We start from the raw sequence: 24,696 nt of genomic DNA on the forward strand, positions 1-24,696 counted from the left end.
GGTTACTTTCTCGCATGAAAAAATATTAAAATGTAATAAAGGGACATAATAACAGCGCTACAGCGGGAAATAAAACAGCTTTGCGCCTGTTTTACAACTACTGCTGCCGGTCGCCACGAAATGCATTCTGGGAAACTTGCATACTGCATACTGCGGTGTGAACGGCGTCGGTATGCTGAAGTAGCATACTGAATCCCACATTCAGTACGCAGTATACAGTATATACTAACGCAGTATGTAGTAGGCAGTACGGTAGTATGCGGTTTCAAATACAGCCTATGTATTGCTCCCTACTTCCAGCTCAAAATTACTCGCCAAGTGGCAAGGTCCCTTTATGGTCACATGGCAAATGGGTGACATAGACTATTGGTTGTGCACTCTGACAGGGGTGGGGCAATGCAGATATGTGACCTGCCACAGCAAAACCAGCAACAAGTCGGGTGGGACGAATTCACTAAACGAGAAATAAGCTTTTTTTTTTCAAAATTTGTGATTTTTGTTTTTTTGCAGAATATGCAAGTTGAGATCACGAAGAAGCTACTCCATGTTTCAGATAAAAGGTTGCCTTAAAAGTATTGTATTTGTATTTTCTGAAAAAATCTGCGGTTGTCTCTGTCTTTGCTGGGACGAGTACGGCGATGCAGTTCATTTCCATACTGTTCACTGTTGGCCATTCACGCGCTGTTGTTATTTTTTCGGCAAATCAGCTGCACATTAGAAGCGAAACACATGGCTACTTAGTCAGCGCCTATGTCCCTCCCAGCGGATCAGCTAGAGCGGAAGATATCAGACGCTATATCTACGGTTACATTTCAACGGGATAAAGACAGCGAAATGGAGGAAATCCGTAACTTTGACTGCAAATGCTACGGAAGAAGAAAAGAGAACTCTCTCCTTGGAAGACATTCATGTAGCGACAAACTTTCTCAAGAGTTTATGTACAGCATACGGATGGATTCTTTAGCTGCCGAAAGAGAGCAAACGGACGTACAGTAGTTACGTCAGAGACGACTGCATCCACCAAAAAGCCACAGACGAAAAGAAAGTCCGCCCGGACCTCTTATTTCATCGGAGCCAACGAAGTTTGCAGGAATAGTTTTCAGTTTCTTATGGGGTGAGTTTCCGTTAACATCCAAGTTAACTACTTTGCTTGGCTAGCTCAGTGCTGTCATTTTAAAATGATATGCACATCGAAACTAAGCTGTAATGGGAGGTTTTTGGCTCGTAATGTGGGCATCTGATTTAACAGTAAGGTGCAAAGGGGCCTGTTGGCATTGCTTGAATTGACTGTGATGCTAATAGTTTAGCAACTAGCCTACCTGAGGACAATAGGCTAGTTGCTAAATCCTTAGCAGGCTAACAGATACCAGATATCACTGAGTGACATCTGTAGGGGGGAGGGCTTATCTGAATGAGATGCAAATGAGCACCATTGTGTTTCCTTTCTGGCCAGGTGAGGTGAGGTGAGATTTGCATATCTTTCAGGCCAGTTTTCTCAGTGAACGGTTTTCAGAGAAGCATACATTCAAATGGCCACAACTTCAATATTATCGGATTTCCATGTGTTAGACACCATTGGAAAGCTTAGAAACTACACTTTCAGAATCTGTGAATAACTCAAAATATCCCGACTTGTTCCAGGTTTAGCCGTGGCTGGTCACATATTCCACCTTAACCTCCTCAAAGCATGGAGAAAGGTGGTACCTGTCTCCGGTGAGTACAGTGATGGAGAGAGATGAGTTGGGTCCTGAGTTGCCAAAATCCATTGATCCCGCCTCACTCAATTTTGATCACCATCTTTCACCATTCCAGATGTGGCTGCGCTGCAACAGCGTTTTGAGGATGTGTCCTCCCCCCTGCCCAGACGAACAACACTCATACCCCACCACATCAAAGCTTATCCGGGCATGACGGCGCATTCATGGCCCTATACATTACCTGAACACAAGATAAAAGTGGATCAGGAGGAATTGGAGTCTATGCTGTACTTGGGGATAATAGAAGAATCCAACAGTGCCTGGAGTAGCCCCATAGTTCATGTGCCAAAGAAGGATGGGTCCATTCGATTCTGTGTGGATTATTGAAAGGTGAATGATATTTCAAGATTGATGCCTACCCAATGCCCTGGATTGATGAACTCCTGGTTTGGTTAGGCATGGCTCCTTTTTTTATGACACTGGATTTAACCAAGGGCTACTGGCAGATTCCCTTGGCTCCAGAGTCTAAGGAAAAAAACGGCCTTCTCCACTCTGTACGATTTGTATCAATTTCTCATATTTTCATTTGGGTTGTTCGGCGCCCAAGCCATCTCTCAACGCCTCATGGACCAGTTGCTGCATCCTCATGGTGCGTATGCTGTCGCCTATCTGGATGATGTCATCATCCACAGCGACAGCTGGAGGGAGCATATGCAGCGAGTGGCCACTCTGCTCGAGTCACTGAGGTGGGCGGGGCTCACGGCCAAGTGTGCAGTTGGACGTTGGGAGGTACAGTATCTATGGTACCACTTGGGCAGAGGGTAGGTGCGGTCACCGATAGATAAGACTGCAGCGATTGCCACCTGCCTGAGGCCCAAGACCAAAAAGGAGGTGAGGCAGTTTCTGGGACTGGCTAGGTATTATCGGCGGTTCATTACGAACTTCGCGGACCTGACCAGTCCCCTGACTGACCTCACCCGGAAAGGTTCCTCAGATCCGGTCCAGTGGACGGAGCGGTGCCAGCTGGCATTTGTGAGGGTGAAACAAACCCTCTGTGGGGAGCCGCTCCTTCGCACACCTGACTTCTCTCTCCCTTCTATCTTGCAGACGGATGCATCGAACAGAGGGCTTGGGGCTGTTTTGTCTCAGCTGGTACAGGGGGTCGATCGCCCTGTACTTTACATCAGCCGGAAGCTCTCCGAGATGGAGTCTCATTACAGTACAATCGAGAAGGAGTGTTTGGCTATCGGGTGGGTGGTCGACACCCTGAGCTACAGGGCCGGACTGGGAGACTTTTTCAGGCCAGGAGTCAGTCATGTAACCAGGCCACCCTGGCCTTGCCCACACACGCACGTTCACGCCCACACCTACATGCATTGGCACGCATGTACACGCACATGCACGCACGCACGAACACACACACACACACACACTGCATTCCAAATAGAAGTTCAAATATGGGACCTATGTACAAACTAAGTTAGGAATATACAGTAACTTTTGTGTTTGGGGCCGGGCTGGTAAAATACAGTAACACAACAATCCTCAGCAAAATCCACTAACACACTTACTAGAAGAGAATAAAGGTTTAACGCAGTGCCAAGGTTACTTAAACATCATATCATGTGGAATGTCAACTGCCTCTTTGGCATAATTTTTATGTGTAGCCTACAATATAACCTAATAAACAAAGACAACAAAGTCCAAATCAAACAATTAATCAGCTATTAGGGGACAGCCTTTGAATACATGTTCACAGAACATGCACACACTGATAGACAGTGTATAATACAGTCCGAGAGTATAGTTCCTAATAAGCAATTACATAATATTGACTCATATTCTAATATAGGGCTGGGATACATAACAGCAAGTCAGCAACAGACAGCAAAATTCAACACCACTGGTGCTTAATAGAATGGCAGCTATTACCGTATTACAAATGAGAGCCATTTATGTCAAATGGCAGTGCCTGTTGGTGTTATGTCTGCAACTTGCATGTTGTTGCTCTAGAAATGATTCTGTACCTTCTGCCAACTGCTCTGCACTGGCTTCTCCTGAAGTACCAGCAGGACTTGTGTCATCACCATCACCACCTTTGAATAGCAAACATATGCTTACAGTGTTTTTCCATACACTATAGTTCATACAGTAAGATAGTGTAGCCTATGTCTCACTTAATGTGCCCTTGTATTCATATACATAATAATGGAATTATAACAGTAAATAAAAAAGTGGCTTGTTTAATTTCATGGCCAGGACCTATAGCCTACTGTGTAAAAGTGTACAGCCTCAAGGACCCAGGTCCCTGGACCTCAAGAACCAGTGTTTTTTTGTTGTTGTTGTTGTTGTTTTTTACATAACTTACTTGCAGAGGTATCTTGGCTGGGGGTGGGCGAGGGCCTGAATAAATTTGTCAGTTTACGGCATTTGGCCGCATCCTCCTCCAGCGCCTTTCTTTTTTTCTCTCTCTCCCTCTCGGCACCGCCTTTTCTTTTTTTTTTTTACCCGGGGGGTTGGGGTCCATGGTTTACAGTACCAGTCGAAGCCTCGACTCTCCCTCTCTGCTCGGCGCTCGCTACACACACACCGCGACTGCAGCATCAGTGTCACACACACCCCTTCCTCCGCACACTGTCTGTGTGGTTGATACGGACTGTTGGGGCGGGTGTTAATCAAAACAAACCAATCGCCTTGTCCTCCTCACATGCTACTGGCCTGAGTGGCCTCTGATTGGCCAGGCCTGCATCTCTGACTTAGAAAAAAAAAAGTCAGATAGCCGCGGCGCCGGCTGACCGGCAGACTTAAAAAAAAAAAAAAAGAGAGAGAGAGAGACGCAGGCCAGCAGGCCAATCATAGGCCGGCGCTTCGGGAAACCTCCCGGTTCTCCCGATGGCCAGTCCGGGCCTGCTGAGCTATTACCTGCTGGGGCTCCCATTCACCCTCTGTTCGGAGCACGCCCCCCTCCAGTGGCTCATCCGTATGAAGGATTCCAGTGCGCGGATCACCCATTGGTATCTGGCTTTACAGCCTTTTAAGTTCAAGGTGAGCCATAGGCGTGGGGTTCAGATGGTCGTGGCTGACTTCCTCTCTTGCTCTCACAGGGGGGAGGGGCTTCTAAGTTGGGCGGTGGGGGTATAAGTCGGGGGTTGGGGGTCTAAGTCGGGAGGTGGGAGTATGTGGAGGTGGGCATGATGCAGGAGAGAGGTGTGTGGAGACGCCGCACGGGAACAGTGTCAGCTGATTGACACAGCTGCAGGTGATCTGGGTGATTAACGGAGGAGGAGCGGATATATGCTCCACAGTAGGCTGCCGGTAGGGAGGCGGAGCACATCCCACACCGGAACTGTGGCCACGTGTGTGTGTTTTGCATGAATGGTGCCAAAATAAAGTTATTCTATACCGACCCCAGGGTGGCAACAGTCCATGCTACAACGGTACACGCATGACTTTATGTTGTTTTCAAGAAGCGCTGTCTCAAAGTCATCTCAAGAGAAAACAACACGGGGAACATGACAGCAACTTTACTCACAAGTCCCGTTTGCACATATTTCTGTCAACACTCGACTTCTTTTTTTTTTTTTATATTTTATTTTCAAGTTTTTATGTAGACAAAACACAGCGACAGAAGAGAGAAAAAAGACAACAATAACAAAATAACACAAAACAACAGAGCTGCCAGACAAAATTAAAAATGTGTCTTAGATGAATATAATATTGCCGTTATCTACATGGCCAGGTGTTACAGAGATACAAGTTGCAGTACAGTCAAGAGCACATCTCTGCAGAAAAGGATTACACGTCTTTAAGATAGTCAATGAATGGACCCCAAATGCTCAGAAAGCGGTTTTGTGTTTTAGAGTTGTGGAAGCGTATCCTTTCCATCTGGATAATCACAGTCATTTCGTTGAGCCATTTGCAAGGGGGCCAAAGCAAGGGGGGAGTGGGGGATTTCCAGTCCAGGAGAATCATTTTCTTTGCAGCAACCATGCCCAGCATTAGTGCTTGTTGTATCTCAGGCGAGTACCTGAGGGCATTCTACGAGCACCCAAAGAGCGCCAGCTCTGGGTCAGGGGCAATGTCCAAGTTATAGACCAGACTAAGCCACTGAAACACATCACACCAGAACTTATGCAGTTGAGGACATAACCAAAAAAGATGCGATAACGAACCCTCTGCACCTCCGCATCGGTCACACAGTGGAGAAAGGGATGGATAGATTCTATGCAGTTTAAGTTTAGAATAATACAGTCGATGAACGACTTTAAATTGAATCAATTTGTATCTAACATTGATAGAACAGGTATGAATTCTAGTCAAAGCTTGGTTCCAGGTATCGTCAGACACCTCAAGCTCCAGCTCATTAGACCAGGCTTCTCTAAGGTGATGAGTGGATGCGGAGGTGGAGAACAAGGACACAAAGCGAGATATTAGGTGCCCGGAGTCAGGAGGGAGCAGCATGAGATCATAGAATGGGCAACTTGTTGGCATGGTTTCAAAGTTTGGAAATACACCTTTAACATAGTGCCTGACTTGGAGATATCGAAAGTGATGAGAATTTGGCAAATTAAACTTTGTTGTCAGCTGACCAAATGAAGCAAAATGTTTGTGTACATATAGGTCTTCGAGGGCCACAAGTCCACTCTCTCTCCAGTCTGCGAACACCCTATCCACCTGAGATGGTAAAAATGAATGGTTATGGCATATAGGAGTGTGTACAGAAGTATTCGGCAGCTTGCAAACGCTTCTTATCTGGTTCAAGATCCTAAGGGAGTTTCTCAAAATAAAGTTGTTACCAATAAGTTTACAAGGAGACTCTGTCTTGGAGAAAAGTAAGGTGCAAAGGGAGGAGCCCTGTACCGCTGTGGCTTCAATGTTTAACCACAGGGGAGAGCTGTTAGGAACCCCACCGGGCTGACCCTGCCGCCAGTACATCAAGGCTCTAGCATTAGCTGCCCAATAATAACTCCTGAATACAGGGAGACCAAACCCCCCCTCCTCTGTAGGCTTTTGCAGGTGTGCTTTAGATATGCGATGCGCCTTGTACCCCCAAATAAAAGGAAAGACAATTGAGTCTAGTTTCTTAAAAAATGCTGAGGTGAGAAAGATTGGCAGATTCTGAAATAAGTATAAAAACCTAGGGAGGGTCACCATCTTGATTGCATTGATACGCCCCACCATAGACAGTGGCAGAGTTCTCCATTTCTCTATGTTGCATTTTAGCTTCAGGATCATATCAGCATAGTTAAGTTTAAATAAATGCTTAGGATCACGGGATATTTTAAGCCCTAGATACGTGAAATGATCTTTCACTAGCGTAAATGGCAGTGCGTCAAGAAAACATGGGTCTAGACTGTCTGATAGGGGCATGAACTCACTCTTACCCCAATTGATTGTATAGCCAGAGAGGTTGCCAAATGAGTTAATGAAGTCAAGCAAAGGGGGAACAGACGCCTCTGGATCCGAGAGATATAATAATGTATCATCCGCATAAAGGCCCACCCGGCTTTCTATCTCCCCTATCTTAATGCCCTTGATGCCAGGATGACTCCTGATCCCTATCGCAAGGGGCTCCAGGGCCACATCGAAGAGCAGGGGCGACAGCGGGTCACCCTGCCTGACTCCTCGGTGCAACCCAAAAGGCCCAGATTTATCATTATTGGTGAGGATGAAAGATTTTGGGGAGTTTGACAATGGTTCCACTGAGAATGCGATTGTATTCATATTTCAACTTCAAAATCTTGTTATAATCTTCCTGTGACAGGGAGTCCCTATAGGACTGTTCGAGAGTTGGAAGTTCGTTTTCAATTTCGACCAGACGACGGCGCTGTTCTCTTTTCTTTGATGCTTCGAACGAAATGATATGGCCTCTCATAACTACTTTGAGGGTTTCCCAGAGCGTTGAGTCTGACACGTCACCTGTGTCATTGGTCTCAAGGAACTCTCCCAAGCGTGCAGACATGTAATCCACGAATACTTGCTCGGTCAACAACCATGGATTAAAGCGCCAGCAGTAAGTTTGTTTTGGCAGGGCAAGCATCAATTTTAAAGATACTGGACTGTGATCTGATATCAATATATTATGATATTTAGTCTGTACGATGTTAGGTATTAATTTTGCATCCACTAAAAAATAATCAATCCTTGTATATGATTCATGGACATGGGAAAAATAGGAATAGTCTTTATCTGTTGGATGTTGCAGCCTCCATATATCAATCATGTTTCTGGATTTAAGTAGATTATTCAACGTTTGAACAGATGCTATGGTGATTGGAGCACGGGAGGAAAGTCTGTCAAGATGTGGATCAAGATAACAATTAAAATCACCGCCCATGATTAAATTAGTAGTGCTGAGGTCTGGAATTAGATTAAATACTTTGCGAAAATAATTTGGGTCGTCTATATTTGGACCGTATATATTCAGAAAGGTGACCGGGAACGAATTAATACCTCCAGTAATCATAATATACCTGCCATTTGGATCCGTGAGTACTGAAGCAAGTTGGAATGGGATACTCTTACGAAAGAGAATAGCGACACCTCTAGCTTTGGAAGTAAACGGTGACTGGTAAACTTGAGAAATCCAATTAGCTCTCAGCCGCCTCTGCTCTGTAGCTTTTATATGGGTTTCTTGCAGAAACACTATGTCTGCTTTAAGTGACTTTAAGTGCGCAAAGACCTTACCCCGTTTAACTGCATGCCCAAGACCGCGCACATTCCATGAGACCAATGAAATGGCACTCATGTCCGTCTGATTTTCACCGTTAGGCCTTAACATGGAAATGGAAAAATAAAAGCAATCTGAGACACCCAAAAACAAATGTCAACAAACAAAAGCAGTTATTCTGGCAGCTCTGGACAACATAAAACAACACAGATAAACCCCACCTCCCTCCCCACAGAAACTTCCCCAAATGAAGCATCTTTTTTTCCCCACATATACTGACCGAGGGCCACCGGGCGTATGGCTTGTAAATACAACTCTAACAAACCAAACATTTTCAACTAAGCAAGCCTGTGCTACCCTACCGTTCTAAATAGCCAAAAGTAGGCATATAAAATTAAAATGTTACCGTCAATGATTGTGAAAGTGTTCCTTATGCTCTGTCGGTTCACAATCCGGTCAGACCGTGTCTAGTCATTTCCATTATCCCGCTGCAAGTTCCCGACGAACGTCATTGCTTCCGCGGGAGAGGTGAATATCTTCTGAAGCCCGTTGTGTTGGAAGTGGAGCTTGGCCGGGAAACGCAGGCTGTGCTTGATTTTCAGCTCACGCAGGGCTGTCATAGCCTCACGGAACCCCCGACGCTGCTCCATCACCTCGGCAGTATAGTCTGGAAATATGAAGACCTTGTGTTCGCCGTACTTGAGAGACTGTTGCCGAGCGAGCCGTATTATTGTCTCTTTCTCCTGGTAGTGATGGACCCGGGCGATGATCGTGCGGGGTCTGGCCGCCGGACCGGAGGCTCCTTCTGCTGGCTTGGGCTGTAGAGCGCGGTGAGCGCGGTCAGCAATCTCATTAGGAATGAGAGCGCTTACATATTCAGTCGGATTTCCCTTCTCTTCTCCTTCGGGGATCCCCACAAACTTGACATTGTTGCGCCTCGAGCGGCCCTCTAGGTCATTGGTCTTGGCACGGAGGGAAGCGTTCTCCCTCCGTAACTTGTCGATAGCAGTCTCCATAGACTGCAGACGAGCGTCGTGGTCTGAGACCGTCTCATCTATTTCATCCATTCGGGTCAGCAGGCTGTTGTGTGACGACTGGAGAGAAGCGAACTTCATAGTCATCAGGATCGTATCCTGCATGTTTTTCAAGTCCTCCATAGAAGAAGCATGTTGATCACCGGAGACGTCCTCGCTAGCCATTACTGTCATGTCTGTGTTTTGTCATGTTCTGTTTCCTTGGTTTTGATTTCCTGTTTTATTTTGTCCTCAGTGTGGTTCCCTGTCTCGTACTTCCTGGTCCTTGTCGTTTCCGCTGTCTTGACTCCCCCTTCCTCTCGTGTTGATTACCATGCCTGCCCTGATGTGTTTCACCTGTCCCTCGTCAGCTCCCTGCCTCCCTGTGTATATAGTCTGTGTGTTTCCCCTGTCTCTTGTCGGATCATTGTCGATGTTGCTGTCGCTGTCACCCCCTGCATGTTGCACCACGTCTGGTTTGTTCGTCCCGCGTCTGGTTTATTCGTCTCTGCGTCCTGCCTCCCGTGTCCCTTCATGTCTTGGTTTTTCGTAAGTGTTTCTTTGTCTGGTGTTTTTGCCCCCGAGGTCTCCCTGGTTTGCTACTTTGTTTTTTGACTTAGTTTTGGTTTTGTATTTAGTTTGTTATTAAAATAAAACCTTTTTTCCTGCATTTTGGGTCCTCACCTCCCTTTTTCGAGTCCACGCCTGTTTCCAAGCCCGCAATCGTGACAATTACCACGTTGCTGCTAGCTAGCCTAGGCCTCAGCGATTTGTCTTTCTTTTCTTTGGCTTTAGAATTAGCGGTAGTCGACATTACTTGGTCTTAAACGTTCACGCGGGGATATAGAGACAGAATTGGGAGGATATTTACGAGCAATCTTGGTTAAAGACGGTAAAGTTAAACAAACATAAACTAAACCCCACTCGACTTCTTCATCAGAACAAGTTAGACTGTCTTCTTTTAACTGAGACATGGCTTGGCACTGACGCACCTGCTGTTCTCACCGAGGGCCCTAGTTTCGTAGACCAGGCGCAGTCAGCTCTCAGCGCACCTGCGCCACGCCGACGGGGTGTGTCCGCCTGGACTTTGCAAGTTTCGTGCACCGCGCAGGCTCGCGCAGGCACACCTCCCGTCACTCCCACCCGCGCAAGTGGGAAAGAGGGAGGAGAAGAAGGCGTGAGTGGGAGACGAGGAGGAGACGAGGCGTGGACTGGGATTAATACAGCCGATTCAGATCTTCACCAATCAAATGAGCTCCTCTCCTCACCGTTAATGCATTAGGGGAGGTTCAGTGCAAGTTCCGTCACTTGACAACCCGATGACGGAAGCAGCGCCACCGCTCCCACAATGCACATCACACGCTGTGCGTGCGTATCATAATAATAATTATTATTAAATAATTAGTTTCATTAAATAATGTTTGTTGTGATTATGTATTGCATTTAAATGTGCCTGGAACTGTGGAAACCTACCTGTGAGATCTCGGTGACGTGTGCGCACTACGCGCCGTCAGCCAAACTTCCACTCCGCCAGCTGTGATTCGCCTTGAATGAATGGACTTTATTTATGCCTTGCGCCGAGAGTAGATCAGGTTGGTGCTGGCGAGCTTTCAGCGCAGTCTCGGCGAGGCTTTTTGCCACAAAACTTCCGCTACGCCAAGCTGAATCTGTGACACCTCCACCTGCTGCGCCGCCACTCCCATCTTGGCGCAGGCGATCCACCAAACTGCCAAATTACGCATTTACGCCAGCTCTGCCACCCTGCGCCACCCTGCGCTGCGCCACGAAACTAGGGCCCCGAGACTTCCCCACCAAATTTAAATTTTTTATTTTCTACTAGAGAAGGTAGAAGAGGAGGAGGGACGGCATCGATCATAGACAACTCATTGACCTCAAATGGAGTGTTTTTTAAAAGTTACTCATCATTTGAGCACCATGCCTTTACTTTTAGCAGTCCTCCAATTCTTTGCCTTACTGTATACAGACCACCCATCACTCTAGCTCTTTTATCAGTGAATTTTCTGAACTTTTATCAATTATTCACACCTTTCAGCAGGATTTTAATAACTGGTGATTTTAATCTACACGTTGACGATATCTCGGATCCAATCCAGAGAGTTTTTAAATCTTTTAAGTTGTCTTGATTTGAAGCAGCACGTCGCACAGCCAACTCACAACAGAGGACACACCCTGGACCTGGTCATAACCCATGGCCTGTCCATCGGTGTGTCCTCTGTTGTCGACCTGGCTGTGTTTGACCACTACTGTGTATTTTTTAACATCACCAGATTTAACCAAGAGGAGGCCCCGGTGAGAACAGTGAGGAGGCGCTACCTTACTTCTGAAGTGGCTGCAAATTTTATGGAGATTTTACAGAGCACTCCTGCTGAAATTTTACCTGCACCTTGTGATTTTATCGTTGATAATTTTAACAGCAGACTGAAGTCAACTTTGGACTTAGTAGCTCCACTTTTAACTAAAACTATAAAAAGAAAACCTACACCCCCGTGGAGAAAAAACATTGAAATCAATGAACTGAAAGAAAATGCAGGAGTGCCAAGAGAAGATGGAGGAAAAGTAAACTGACAATTCATTACGAGATTTTACGTCAACAACTCAAAACCTACAATAATGCAGTCAAAAAGGCACGAATTTCACATTTCTCACAACTCATCACCATCAATAAAAACAACCCCCGGTTCCTGTTCTCCACTTTTGATATTTTAACAGGCACTAATTCATAACTCATAATGTTTTTAAGACACCAACAGATGATCTTTGTGAGAACTTTGCAGACCACTTCAGAACCAAGATCAAGGACATCAGAACCTGCCTTTTATCCCATCAAGTTTTATCTGTTAACACTGAACTGTTGTCCTTGCCTGAGGTAACACTGGAGAGTTTTGCCCTGGTTGATGCAAGGACACTTGGTCGAGTTTTCTCCCAAGTAAACCCAACAACCTGCCTTTTAGATCCCATTCCCACATCACTTTTAAAATCGTTTTTATAGATTCTTCGAGGAACAGTTTTTAAACATCATGAATTGCTCTCTTCAGACGGGTGTCTTCCCCACCACCTTTAAAACGGCGGTGGTGAAGCCCCTTCTGAAGAAGAGAAATTTAGATCCAAGTGTTTTTAATAACTACCGACCTGTAACTTACCATTTTTAAGTAAAATTTTTGAAAAACTGGTTTTTAACCAAGTTAATGACTTTTTAAAAGGCAATAACATTTTAGAGAAGCATCAGTCTGGTTTTAGGAAAAACCACAGTACCGATTCAGCACTTTTAAAAAATTTAAACAACATCAGGTGGAATTTAGATAATAAAAAGCTCACAGTGTTGGTTCTACTGGATCTAAGCGCAGCTTTTGATACAGTAGACCATCACATTTTATTAAATCAGGAACCCATGAAATTGGATGTGGGGTTCCCCAAGGGTCAAGAAGGGTCCACTTCTTTTTAATCTTTACATGCTGCCCCTTGGGGACGTCATCAGGAGGCACGTCATCAGCTTCCATAGCTATGCTGACGATACGCAACTGTACATCGCCGTGTCTCCTGATGACACAGGGCCAATTGATGCCCTTTTTAACTGTATTTTAGACATTAAGTCATGGATGGCAGAGAATTTCCTGCAGCTCAACCAGGACAAGACTGAGGTTTTAGTTATAGGTCCTGAAGGCCAGAGAGAGAAACTTTTACCAAAACTAAAAGATCTTAAACCAGCAAAGTCAGTAAAAAATCTGGGCGTGATTTTTGACTCTGAGCTGAATTTTATTGCACATATCAAAAATATGACGAAAATAGGTTTTTATCATCTTAAGAACATAGCCAGAGTCCGCCCGTTTCTCTCTCAGGCCAGTACGGAGGTGCTGATGCATGCTTTTATCTCCTGTCGTTTAGATTATTGTAATGCCCTGCTCTCTGGTCTTCCCAAAAATAGTATTTTAAATCTCCAATTATTACAGAACTCAGCCGCACGCGTGCTGACGAGGACCAGAGGGCGGGAGCACATTACACCAGTTTTAGCGTCGCTGCAAAGATAGCGTTTCCTCAATCATCAATGTCATGCCATGTCTTCCTATTGTCAGTAGTGAGAATGTGCAGGTGTGTGTGTATGTTTGTGTGTGTGTGCGTGCGTGCGTGTGCGCGTGTGTAGTATGGAGGGTGGGAGGGAGGGGCTTTATTTGTAATTGTTTTTTCTATTTCTATTTCTTTTTATGTGTGTAAAGCACTTTGTGTTACATGTAGGAAAAGTGCTCTATAAATAAAGTAAAGTAAGTAAGTAAGTAAGCATGTGAGCACGAGTGAGCGAAGCTAAGTGAGCGGGCAGCAGACTTTGGACTTTCTATGAGGAGCCAGCAAGCCTGGTTACATTGGAAGGAAACATAGAGAAATGCACTAAGCACATTACAGAACACATTTTAAATGGTGCAAATATGAGTATTCCAAAAAGAACAAAGGGTAGGAAGAAAGTGGTGCCTTGGTGGAATGAGGAATGCAGTAGAGCTGTAAAAAATGAATTCAGGCATTTAGAGCATTGAAGAAAAACCTGTCACAAGAAAATATTATAAAATGTCAAAGAAAAAGGGCAGTGGCATGTAGGACAGTTAAATATACCAAAAAGAAAACCTGGAGAGAGTTTTGTTCCACCATAGGCAGAGGAGTAGTAGGGGGTATATAGTCTAGATAACAGGAAATGAAGGCACAGGATCCACACCCGGAGGAAGGAAGTCAGACTTTACTCCTTCCCTTCCGCTTTCTGTGTCTCCGTTCTCAAACTCCCTTTGAATTGGGAAACAACAGCAGCAACCTCAGAGCTAGCAACTTATACACAGAAAATGGCAACCTTCTTAAAGCTCAGTTTTCTGTCATGGCCATCATCAGTTGGAGTTGTTTTGGTACATCTCTTTACGCCATGTGTCAGTGACGTTGACTGGACTGACGTACCGATCCGTTCCACTTCACACAAGCTTCCTGATATCAGTTTAGAGCTACAGACAGCTAGCAATTGTTTTTAATGAGTCCAGTGAGCTCCTCCAGAGCTAAAGTATAGACGAGCTTCACCACTGGGTAACTGACCATCAAGTCTTTCTTTTGTTTTGCTAAATGCCTCCTCACACAGTTGACATAAATTATTTAAGGTTTTATTATTTATTTAGGAGTTTTCTTTTGCGGGGAATCAGCCATTTTAGTAACAGTGCTCGACGTTCCATCAAAACAAGTTTCCTCCTGACACTATTTTGCTGCCACACCACAGCGGCTTCCGGAGCTTAGCACCACCGAAGACCACTTCTTTTTCTTCTTCTGGTTTTATGGCGGTTGGCATCCAGCTTAATGATGCATTACCGCCACCTTCTGCTCCGGAGTGTGGATCAGACAATAGATTTAGGCTTACAATCTAATTCCCGTCAAAACCAAAACAAAACGAAACAAAACCCCAAACCAAATAAAAATGGATAAATAATAGAACACACACACACACACACACACCCTGAACTACATCTAAATCAGTCACCCTAAAACCCTATTCCTGCTTACCCATCACACCTTTGAAAAATCCCTGTATCCCTTAAGAAAGCTAACAGTATCCGGACCTGCGCTCTCTCACCCATACTCAGTAATCTCTTTAATGTGACTTCTTGCACCCCTATTTCCCTCAGTTTATTCCTCATGCTCTCTCTCTGTGCCCTGTACTTCCTACACTGTAGAAGTACATGCTCCACTGACTCCTCCTCCTGACATCCCTCACACAAACCTGTTTGATGTTTCCCTATCATTTTCAGTGTTTTGTTTAGTGCACAATGCCCCAACCTCAACCTTGTTAACACAGTTTCCTCTCTCCTGTTTCCACTCCCTACCCTATTTACTTTGACACTCTTATGGATCCGATATAGATGTCTCCCTTTCTCCTCTCTATCCCACCTCTCTTGCCACATTTGGTTGTTTTTTTCCCCAGATTACACATTTACCCTCTGCTTTACTGATATTAATTTGCATTTCTATATTACCTTTCTTTAAAGCCCTCTTTGCCAACTCATCCACCCTCTCATTCCCCCTCACTCCTACATGCGCTGGAACCCAGAGAAATTTTACCTGACCTCCCTGGGGCCTCATTTATAAAGCTTGCGTATGCACAAAACGGGGCTGGAAACGTGCGTACGCCACTTTCCATGCAAATGTTGTGATCTATAAAAACCAAACTTGACGGGAAAGTGTGCGTACCCGTAAGCAAACTCTGAGGCATGCGTACCGGTACGCACATTCTGGAGACTGGAGGGGAATCAGCAGTAAACGTAAGAAGAACTATATATTTTTGATGACTCGCACACATTTAATTACACTCCATATCATACGTTAGATCTGCGTTATCATGATGAACTCCAGCAATGTTTTTGACGCTTTTAATGAGTGATAGTTTTTTTCATATTAACACCTTCTTTTAAAATCTGACTTGTATCTTAAATCAAAATAATTTTGAAATATTGAATCAGCGCTGTCACCGCAGGAGGAGGAGACGGCCCAAATGCATGTAATACAGTATACGATACCTTCCATTAGATCACTGTAGAACACAGTGGGAATAACTAAATATTATCCTTATTTATGTGCATATATCATCAACGCACATACATACAGCCATTAAGCCATCGTATAATTGTTACACTAATCCTCGTTTTTAAACCACCAGAGCGCAGAGGAAATGCGCTATGAGTGGCACGCTCGTGCGCGCTCAGTCGTGGAGCGTGGACAGCGCAAATTTATCGATGACCCCGAGCCACGGCCCCCTGCCCGACTGGAGGGGTATCAACAGGGCGCAAGAATCCGTGAGGATGTCATGCGTTAAAGACAACAATCAATGTTCATTGTAAACGTATTATTTTATTAATCACAGTGCGCGTTTGCTGTCTTATCTGCAACGTTGCTGATGGCGGCAATTGTGTCTCGCTGAAGTTGCAGGACGGCACCCTCCTCACGTCACCCTCCTCTGAGCCCAACGCTGCAGACTCTGGAAGGACAGAAACGATTTATCGTTTTATTTTATATACAATAAAAGTTTAAAATCTGTTTACCCTTATCCCTCTGGTCTCAGTCGCGTCTGTGTCTCCCTCCTTTTCAGACACAATCCCCGTCAAAGTCACATCAAAGTCAAACTTCCTCAAATACTCAAGCAATACATTAAACATTTGGTAAAAGAGCGGAAAGATGTCATTTACCTTCAGATCGGACGACTTTTTCGTAAGTTTTGCCACCGTCCGCTCCGTCCCACTGACGCCGTGGACAGCAGCAGCAATGTGTTGCCACTCGCACTGCTTCTTTTTATTCGTGATCCCGCTGCTGTGACCACTAAATTAAATTATTTTCCGGGCCTCCACCTCCCCAACAAGTGTCTCTTCTCCGTTTCTGAAAAGTTACGTTTCTTTGCTTTTTCCTGACCTGTCGCCGTGATTCACCACACGGAAACGATTGCATGCCGGCTCATTAATATAGTAAAATGTGAGCGTGTACAGGGCGGGATTCAGGTACGCACACGTGTAGGTGATCCTGTGATTTATAAAGGAAACATTGCGTACAGCTTGCATGCGCACAGTTTTATAAATCAGATTTTTTTTTGGCGCACGCAAACTTTGGCTTTTTGGCGTACGTAAACTTTTAGTAAGGATCATACGCACAGTATTATAAATGAGGCCCCTGATCTGTTATTCTTGTGACTGACTGAAGGACTTCATATAGTACATCTTGACGGCTGTTTGAATGGAATGACCTTATACTTGCTAGGGTTGAGGTTGAATCTGAGCATATCAGCACCTTATCTTGTTTTGTTTTTTCCACCCACCATAGTGCAACCAATACTGCCAACATCTCCACTGTGTAAACGCTTAATTTATTGGATGTTCTTGTGTTGATTCCAATTCCTTTACCTTGTATTGCCACCCCATACCCTGTCACTCCTGTCTCAGGTTTCTTAGCACCGTCAGTATAAACCTGTGTAAAATCACTATATTCTTTCATGACATGGTATTTGAATGCACTTACCAAATCAATTTTTCCTTTTTCTTTCCTTTTTACCTCTAACAAATGCCAGTCTATATCAGGCCACACAAGCATCCATGGAGCCACCACCGGATAAACTACTGAAGGGCTTATCCTCATATCGAATACCCCAAAATCTTTGGCAATATCATTCCCTGCTCGACCAAAACTATCCCTCTGATTTCTCCCATTCTCCCAGCACACCTGCAACACTCCTTTTGCATCCTTCTCAATTCCAACGGCATTTCTCCCATTTCTACTTGAAGTGCAGACACTGGCGATGTTTTAAAAGCCCCACTGCACACTCTCAGTGCCTGTGCCTGTATCACTTCCAGTCTCTTTACATGAGAACTGGCTGCTGATCCATATGCTACACTTCCGTAATTCCCTACCAGTCAGACATCTCATCACATTTATTACTTTTTTGCATTTTTCTTCTATTCTCCTGATATGGTCTGTCCAAGTTAACCGTGAATCAAAAACAACTCCCAAAAACTTAAATGATCCAACCCTTTCTAATTATTTCCTGTACATCCTTAGTTTCATCCCTTCCTTAATTCTCTTCCTGGTGAAAAAGACCGTTTGAGTTTATTCCACTGAAAACCTACATCCCCAATCGTGACCCCACTCCACCACCTCATTAATCGCTCCCTGTACTTTCCTGATTGCATACTCCATGTTCCTTCCTCTTTTCCACAAGGCCCCATCATCCGCAAATAGTGATCTACCTATATCTGCTGGTACCTTAGAGAAGATCTCATTGATCATAATGATGAAAAGTAGTGGGCTTATAACACTACATTGAGGTGTACCATTTCCAACCGTGTATTGATTTGACATGTCTGATCCAATCCGTACTTGAATTTTTCTTCCAAACAGAAAATCCTTCATCCAGTTAAAAACTCTCCCACCAACACTCATTTTGTGCAGCTTAGTTTACAAGCCTTCCTTCCGCATCATGTCATAGGCTTTTTCTATGTCACAAAAACACTACAATTACTGCTTCTTTATTTGCCTGGGCCTTTCTTATTTCAGTCTCAAGCCTTATTATTGAGTCCATGGTGTGTCTTCCTTTCCTAAACCCACTCTGATAGCTTGCCAGCATTCCTCTCTTCTCAATCTCATATGATAATCTTTCTGTTATCATCCTTTCCATTATCTTGCATATATTTGACGTTAGTGCTATTGGCATGTAACTAGTTGGTTTAGACGGATCCTTACCAGGTTTTCTTACCGGAATCACTACTGCTTCTTTCCATGCACTTGGTAGTTTCCCCTCCTCCCACACTCTGTTATAAAGGTACAGCAACTTCAAGAGCCCTCCTTCCCCTAGATTCTTTAGCATAACATAGCATACCAGATCTTTCCCTGGCGATGTTGGTCTTGACCTATTTATTGCTCTCACCATCTCTGCCAAAGTAAATGCTTTATCAATTGTATCACCTGTTTCTTCCCTTCTGTCTAACACCCCTGCATGTTGATTCATTGTTGTTTCCCTTCTCCTTCTCCCCTCTTCTGACAAATTTTCTGAACTGTGTACCTTTGTGAAGGCCTTGGCCATGATCTCTGCCTTATCCCTATTGGAGACCGCTGTTACCTCCTCAGATGTCATAACTGGATATTCCCATTCCCTTCTGTCTCCTCCCATCTTCTTTATCATTCCCCATACCTCTCCCACCGGTGTTGTTCTTCCTATTTTGTTGCAAAACGTTCTCCTACTTGCCCTCTTAGCTTGACGTACCGTTCTTCTCACCTCTGCCTGTGCCTTCTTGTAATGAATCAAATGCTGCATGTTATGGGTTATTTTAACTTGTCTGAATGCTCTCTATTCCTGTTTCTTACAGCCTGACGACACTCCTCTGTCCACCATGGTACCAGTTTTCTTTTCATCTTATTTTTACTCCTGGGTATAGATCCATCTTCTGCCATAATAATTGCTGAGGTTACTTCATTATTTAATGTGTCTATTTCTCCAGAAATGTCTATCCTTGTCATTGTTTCCTCACTTAACTTCTGGAATTTATCCCAATCTGCTTTTCCAAATACCCACTTAGAGATTTTGCCACCTGGAACCACTTCCACTCTTTCTCCCACCAAGCATGATACTGGATAGTGATCGCTGCCTACTGGTGTAGCTGTCAAAACTTCCCAGTTACTAACTCCAGCCAAGGGATTAGACACTAATGTAATGTCTAACACAGATTCAGTGCCTGTTATTATGTTTACCCTCGTTCCTCTTCCATCATTCATACAGACCAAAATCCCTATCTTCCATCAGATCTTCAATTACTTTCCCATTTGAGTCTGTATGTGAACCCCCCACATTGTACTGTGAGCATTGAAATCTGCACACCATATCACTTTACGTCTGTTTTGTCCTTGTAACATATCCAAATCCAACCTTTTGGATGGATTGTAGTAGTAAATTATAACCACCTCCTCCACTTTCTCCCATATTTCCACAACTATGTATTCCTGATTATCCCCCTTTTCTAATATCCTATATGGAATTTCTTGTTTGATGAGTGTAGCACAACCTCCTCCTCCTCCATGATTCCTGTCTTTCCTTATTATTGTATATCCATGTACCAGTTGGTTTTAACCAGGTTTCCTGTATACATACCACATCCGGTTTTTCATCCATTTCTTTAATGTAATGCTTGAATTCCTGGCCATTGGCCAGTAAGCTTCTGGCATTCCATTGTAATAGAATGACCATAACTAGTATTAAGCAATCCATGGCGCTTCCTGGCTTGACTGATTAGTGAAGTTCTCCCTCACTTCTTCCCATGTCAGTCCCATTAGTCCTAAATGATTCACTGCTGCTTTGACAACCAGCTGAATCATTTTTTGACTTTACTTACTACTACAGCCGTACTGTTAATCACTCCTGCAATGAATGTTACTAAAGCCCTTTTGTCCACATAAACTCTGTCATCTGTGCTTTGTTGTAGCTCTTGACTCCCCCTTGCTCCTTGTTCATTTGTAACATTGTTCTGATCACTTGACACCCTCACAGCTTCTGCATATGTGTAACGGCTGCTCGTTTACCATCACATAATGAGGGACAAGACACAAAACGGTTCAAATTCAACCATTAGAATTTATTATTATTTCCAATAGCAAAAGTCAATCAATCAAAATAGGGGTATGAAAATGTAATGTTCAATGTCGTGCATGAATGGGTGAATGAATGTATCAGTATGTTAGGTAGATAAATGAGAATGTGAGTGCTAAAGAAATAGAAATGGGGGACAGATTGAGAGAGTAGTCAAAGTGCCCGTGTGAGAGAGAATATAAAAAAAAGTGCCTACAAGAACTGAAAAGAAGTGCCTAATGAGAGATGGACAGAAACCCTTTTATAGCCCCACCCTAAATACAGGTGCAACAATAAAGCACTGAGGCTCAGGTTCAGCCCCTGCCCGTGCACTGGCAGGGTCAAGCCTGAAGGGGTGCAAGTGGGCGTCACACCTCCCTCACTAAGAGGTTTGCTCAAAGTAAACCTCAAACAAACAAACTAAAACAAAAAGAACGACCTCCTGTGCCACAACTTCTTAAATCCTGGGGCCCCCTAAGACTAGGAAATGTAGCAGAACATCCATCTTACGGTATTCTATAGAACCACAGTGAAGACAACTGTTAATTCTTTTTCCTTTTTTTAAACTCTGGACAAGCATCTGCCACTATGTTATCCTTACCTCTGATATGCTGAATCTTTAACGGATATTGCTGAAGAATTAAACTCCAGCGCATAATATTCTGATTCTTGTTTCGCATACGATCGATAAAGACCAATGGGTTATGGTCAGTGAAAATGTCTATTGGAGTCGAAGATGAGCCCAAGTAGACTTCAAAATGTTGTACAGCAAGAATTAAAGCTAGCGTTTCTCTCTCCACTGTGGAGTAGACTTGCTGATGACGGTTACATTTCTTGGAAAAATATCCTACCAGGTGTTCTGCTCTAGCACCACTTTCACTGGCATCAACAGCAACACTGAAAGGACGGTCAAAGTTTGGAGCAGACAGCACAGGAGAAGAAGCAAGCAAAAGTTTAACATTGTCTAATGCTGCTTGACATCTGGGAGACCAATGAAACAGAACTTTTGGGCTAAGGAGGTTGGTCAAAGGTGTAACAACAGTAGAAAAGTTCTTACAAAATGCCCTATAGTAGCCTGCCATACCAAGAAATCTATGGAGTTTCTGGCAGTTCTCAGGTACAGTAAAGTTGCATATGGCTTCAATCTTCGCTTCTACAGGACAAACTTGTCCTCCACCCACTATCTTACCAAGATAAGTGACACTAGCCTTACTAAATTCACACTTGGCAAGGTTTACAGTTAAATTAGCAGTAGCAAGACGATTGAAGAGCTCATTGATCTGGTCCAAATGATGAGTCCAGCTGTTACTCTACAGAACCACATCATCAAGATAGGCATCACATCCTTGCATACCTGCCAAGACCCGGTTGACGAGCCTATGAAAAGTGGCGGGGGCATTTCTGACCCCAAATGGCATCACACGGTACTGCAGGAAATTATCAGATGTAACAAATGCAGACAATTCCTTAGCCCTGGCAGTTAAGGGAACCTGCCAATATCCTTTTAGGAGGTCAAATTTGCTCACAAATTTCGCTGAGCCAACCCGGTCCACACAATCATCGCATCGGGGTAATGGGTAGCAGTCTGGCTTTGTAACTGAATTAAGTCTCCTATAATCAGTGCAGAAACGAAAAGTCCCATCTGGTTTGTTCACTAACAAACAGGGTAAACTCCATGCACTAGAACTATGTTCCGCAAGATTATGAGCTAACAGATAGTCTACTTCCTTCTGCAACAATTCCCTCTTCCTAGGATTGACACGATAGGCATGTTGTTTAATTGGCAATGCTCTACCAACGTCAATATCGTGTTCAATCACTGATGTACGGGTAGGAACATCTGGGAACAGAGCAGGAAAAGACTCAATCAAACCAATGATATCTGTTTTCTCAACATCATTCAAATGGGAAAGATGTAATGGTAATTCTGCCAGGAACTCAGAATTTCTCAGACGACCCTCCACGATTGCCTGTGAGGGACCTCTCACGCCCTCACTGGACTCCTCACTGACAGAGTCCGGACTTTCAGAACTATTACCCACTGAAGAAACCACATGGTCTGGATCACTAGAGCCCCCTAGAGGCGTGTGGCAATTAATCCAATAGGTGCAGCTGGTACAGAAGAAAAGTAAGGTTTTAACAGATTAATATGACAAACCTGCACCTTTTTGCGCCGATCTGGCGTACGAAGAACATAATTGTGATCACTGAAACATTTCACAATTTCGTATGGGCCACTGAATTTAGCCTGAAAGGGACTACTCAAGAGAGGCAACAAAGCTAAGACCTTATTAACCAAGGTTAAAGCTACGGCTTTTCGCCCTGCGGTTGTAAAGACGTTGCATCTCCGACTGAGCTTTACCCAGTTTACGTCGAGCAGCAGCTCTAGCTTCATACAAGCGGTAGCGAAATCCGCTAACATAGTCCAAAACATTCGTAGGGGTCTCAGCTGTACACCACTCATCAGCTAAGACAGCGGTTTGGCCTCTGACAGCATGTCCAAAAACTAGTTCATTAGGGCTAAAGCCCGTGCTCTCCTGAACAACCTCCCTAATTGCTAGGAGTAGCCAAGGGAGACCCTCTTCCCAATCAGACACAGTAAGACCGTAAGTTCTACACAGTAAGACCATAAGAGAGACTTGAGGGTCTGATGAAAACGTTCGAGAGCCCCCTGGCTTTGGGGATGGTAACCACTTGATATGTTATATTTGGCTTTAAGTTGTCGTAATGCCCTAGCAAACTGTTTTGATGTGAAGTTAGACCCTCGGTCACTTTGTAGGATTTTTGGAATCCCAAAAGTGGACATGAAACTAGTAAGAGCCTTCAACACAGACTTAGTCGTAATTGACCTAAGTGGATAGGCTACAGCAGGTGTCTCAAACTGATCCAGTAAAGGGCCGCTGTGGCTGCAGGTTTTCATTCCAACCAAGCAAGAACACACCTGACTCGACTTATTCACCTACCTGATTTGCCTTCACACCTTGATTGGTTGGATCAGGTGTGTTCTTGCTTGGTTGGAATGAAAACCTGCAGCCACAGCGGCCCTTTACTGGATCAGTTTGAGACACCTGGGCTACAGGATAGCACGAGATTGACACATCACTGTCAATAGGTAAAGGTGTCCAGCCTTGGAGCGAGGCAAAGGCCCCACACAATCCACTATGAGGTGCTCAAAAGGGTTAGACACAGCAGGGATGGGCTGCAATGGTGCGACAGGAATCTGTTGGTTAGGTTTGCCAGTTAACTGGCACATATGACATGATTTTATATAGGAGGAAACCTCTCTCCTTAAAGGAGAAATCCGGTCATTTTTGACCCCATGTCCGTTGTCCTCAGGGTCATCCCGACTTATTAGAAGCAAAAAACCCGACAAAAATTGACGTTGCTTAGCCCGAGATCTGTACCTGCCTGGCAGCCTTCCAGACTCGCTACAATGCTAACCCATTGGGGCACCGTTGTATCTGCTTTCCTGGGCCACAGAAAACAATTCCAAGACCTATGCAACACAGGTTGTGTCCGTATGAGACACCACGGCGCTCGTTTAGCACAAATAGTGTGGCAAAACGACATAAATATGTGTGTTTTAGCATGAAGTTACTCACCTCAAATCACCCCATAGAGTAGACATTAGCAGTAGACAGCCGAGCGCCTGCCGTCCCTCCCAGTCACCGCAGAAACGAAAACGTTTTTCACGTAGTTTTGATTTTGTATCCATAAAGAAACGACCGAGCAGTGCAGTCGTCATGTCCGTAATAAATCCATGAAGCTGTTACATCCATATGTATGACTGTTACAACATAGCAACATAGCTTCAGCTAGTAACGTGCCGGGCGCTCGTCCGTCCCAGTCACTGCAGAAACGAAGACGTTTTCCTCGTAGTTTTGATTTTGTATCCATAAAGAAACGACTGAGCAGTGCAGTCGTCCTGTCCGTAATAAATCCATGAAGCCGTTATGTCCATATGTATGACTATGTTACAACATAGCAACGATAGCTTACAGCTAAACAGTAGCCGGGAGCCAAAACAATGCAAGTCTCGCGCAAGTTCCCGTCTGCCGTCCTCACTCTGGAGCTGTTTTCAAGCCAGTACAGTGAAACATCTTGGACAGTCGCGCGAGGGTCACTTTGTTCTCACTCTGTTGATGAGAGACTGCAGTCTGCACGCGCTACACGCTACACGCGACA

The 24,696-nt window shown here is 44.5% G+C and overlaps 1 long non-coding RNA gene across 1 annotated transcript in view; it reads right to left on the reverse strand.

The window, feature by feature from the left end:
* The window catches only part of LOC311020139, a 452,545-nt gene that overhangs the window by 237,137 nt on the left and 190,712 nt on the right, over positions 1 to 24,696 (reverse strand). The window lies entirely within an intron of this gene.

The sequence above is a fragment of the Eutrigla gurnardus genome, assembly GCF_963514095.1.
Source record: "Eutrigla gurnardus genome assembly, chromosome: 10".
Lineage (NCBI taxonomy): Eukaryota > Metazoa > Chordata > Actinopteri > Perciformes > Triglidae > Eutrigla > Eutrigla gurnardus.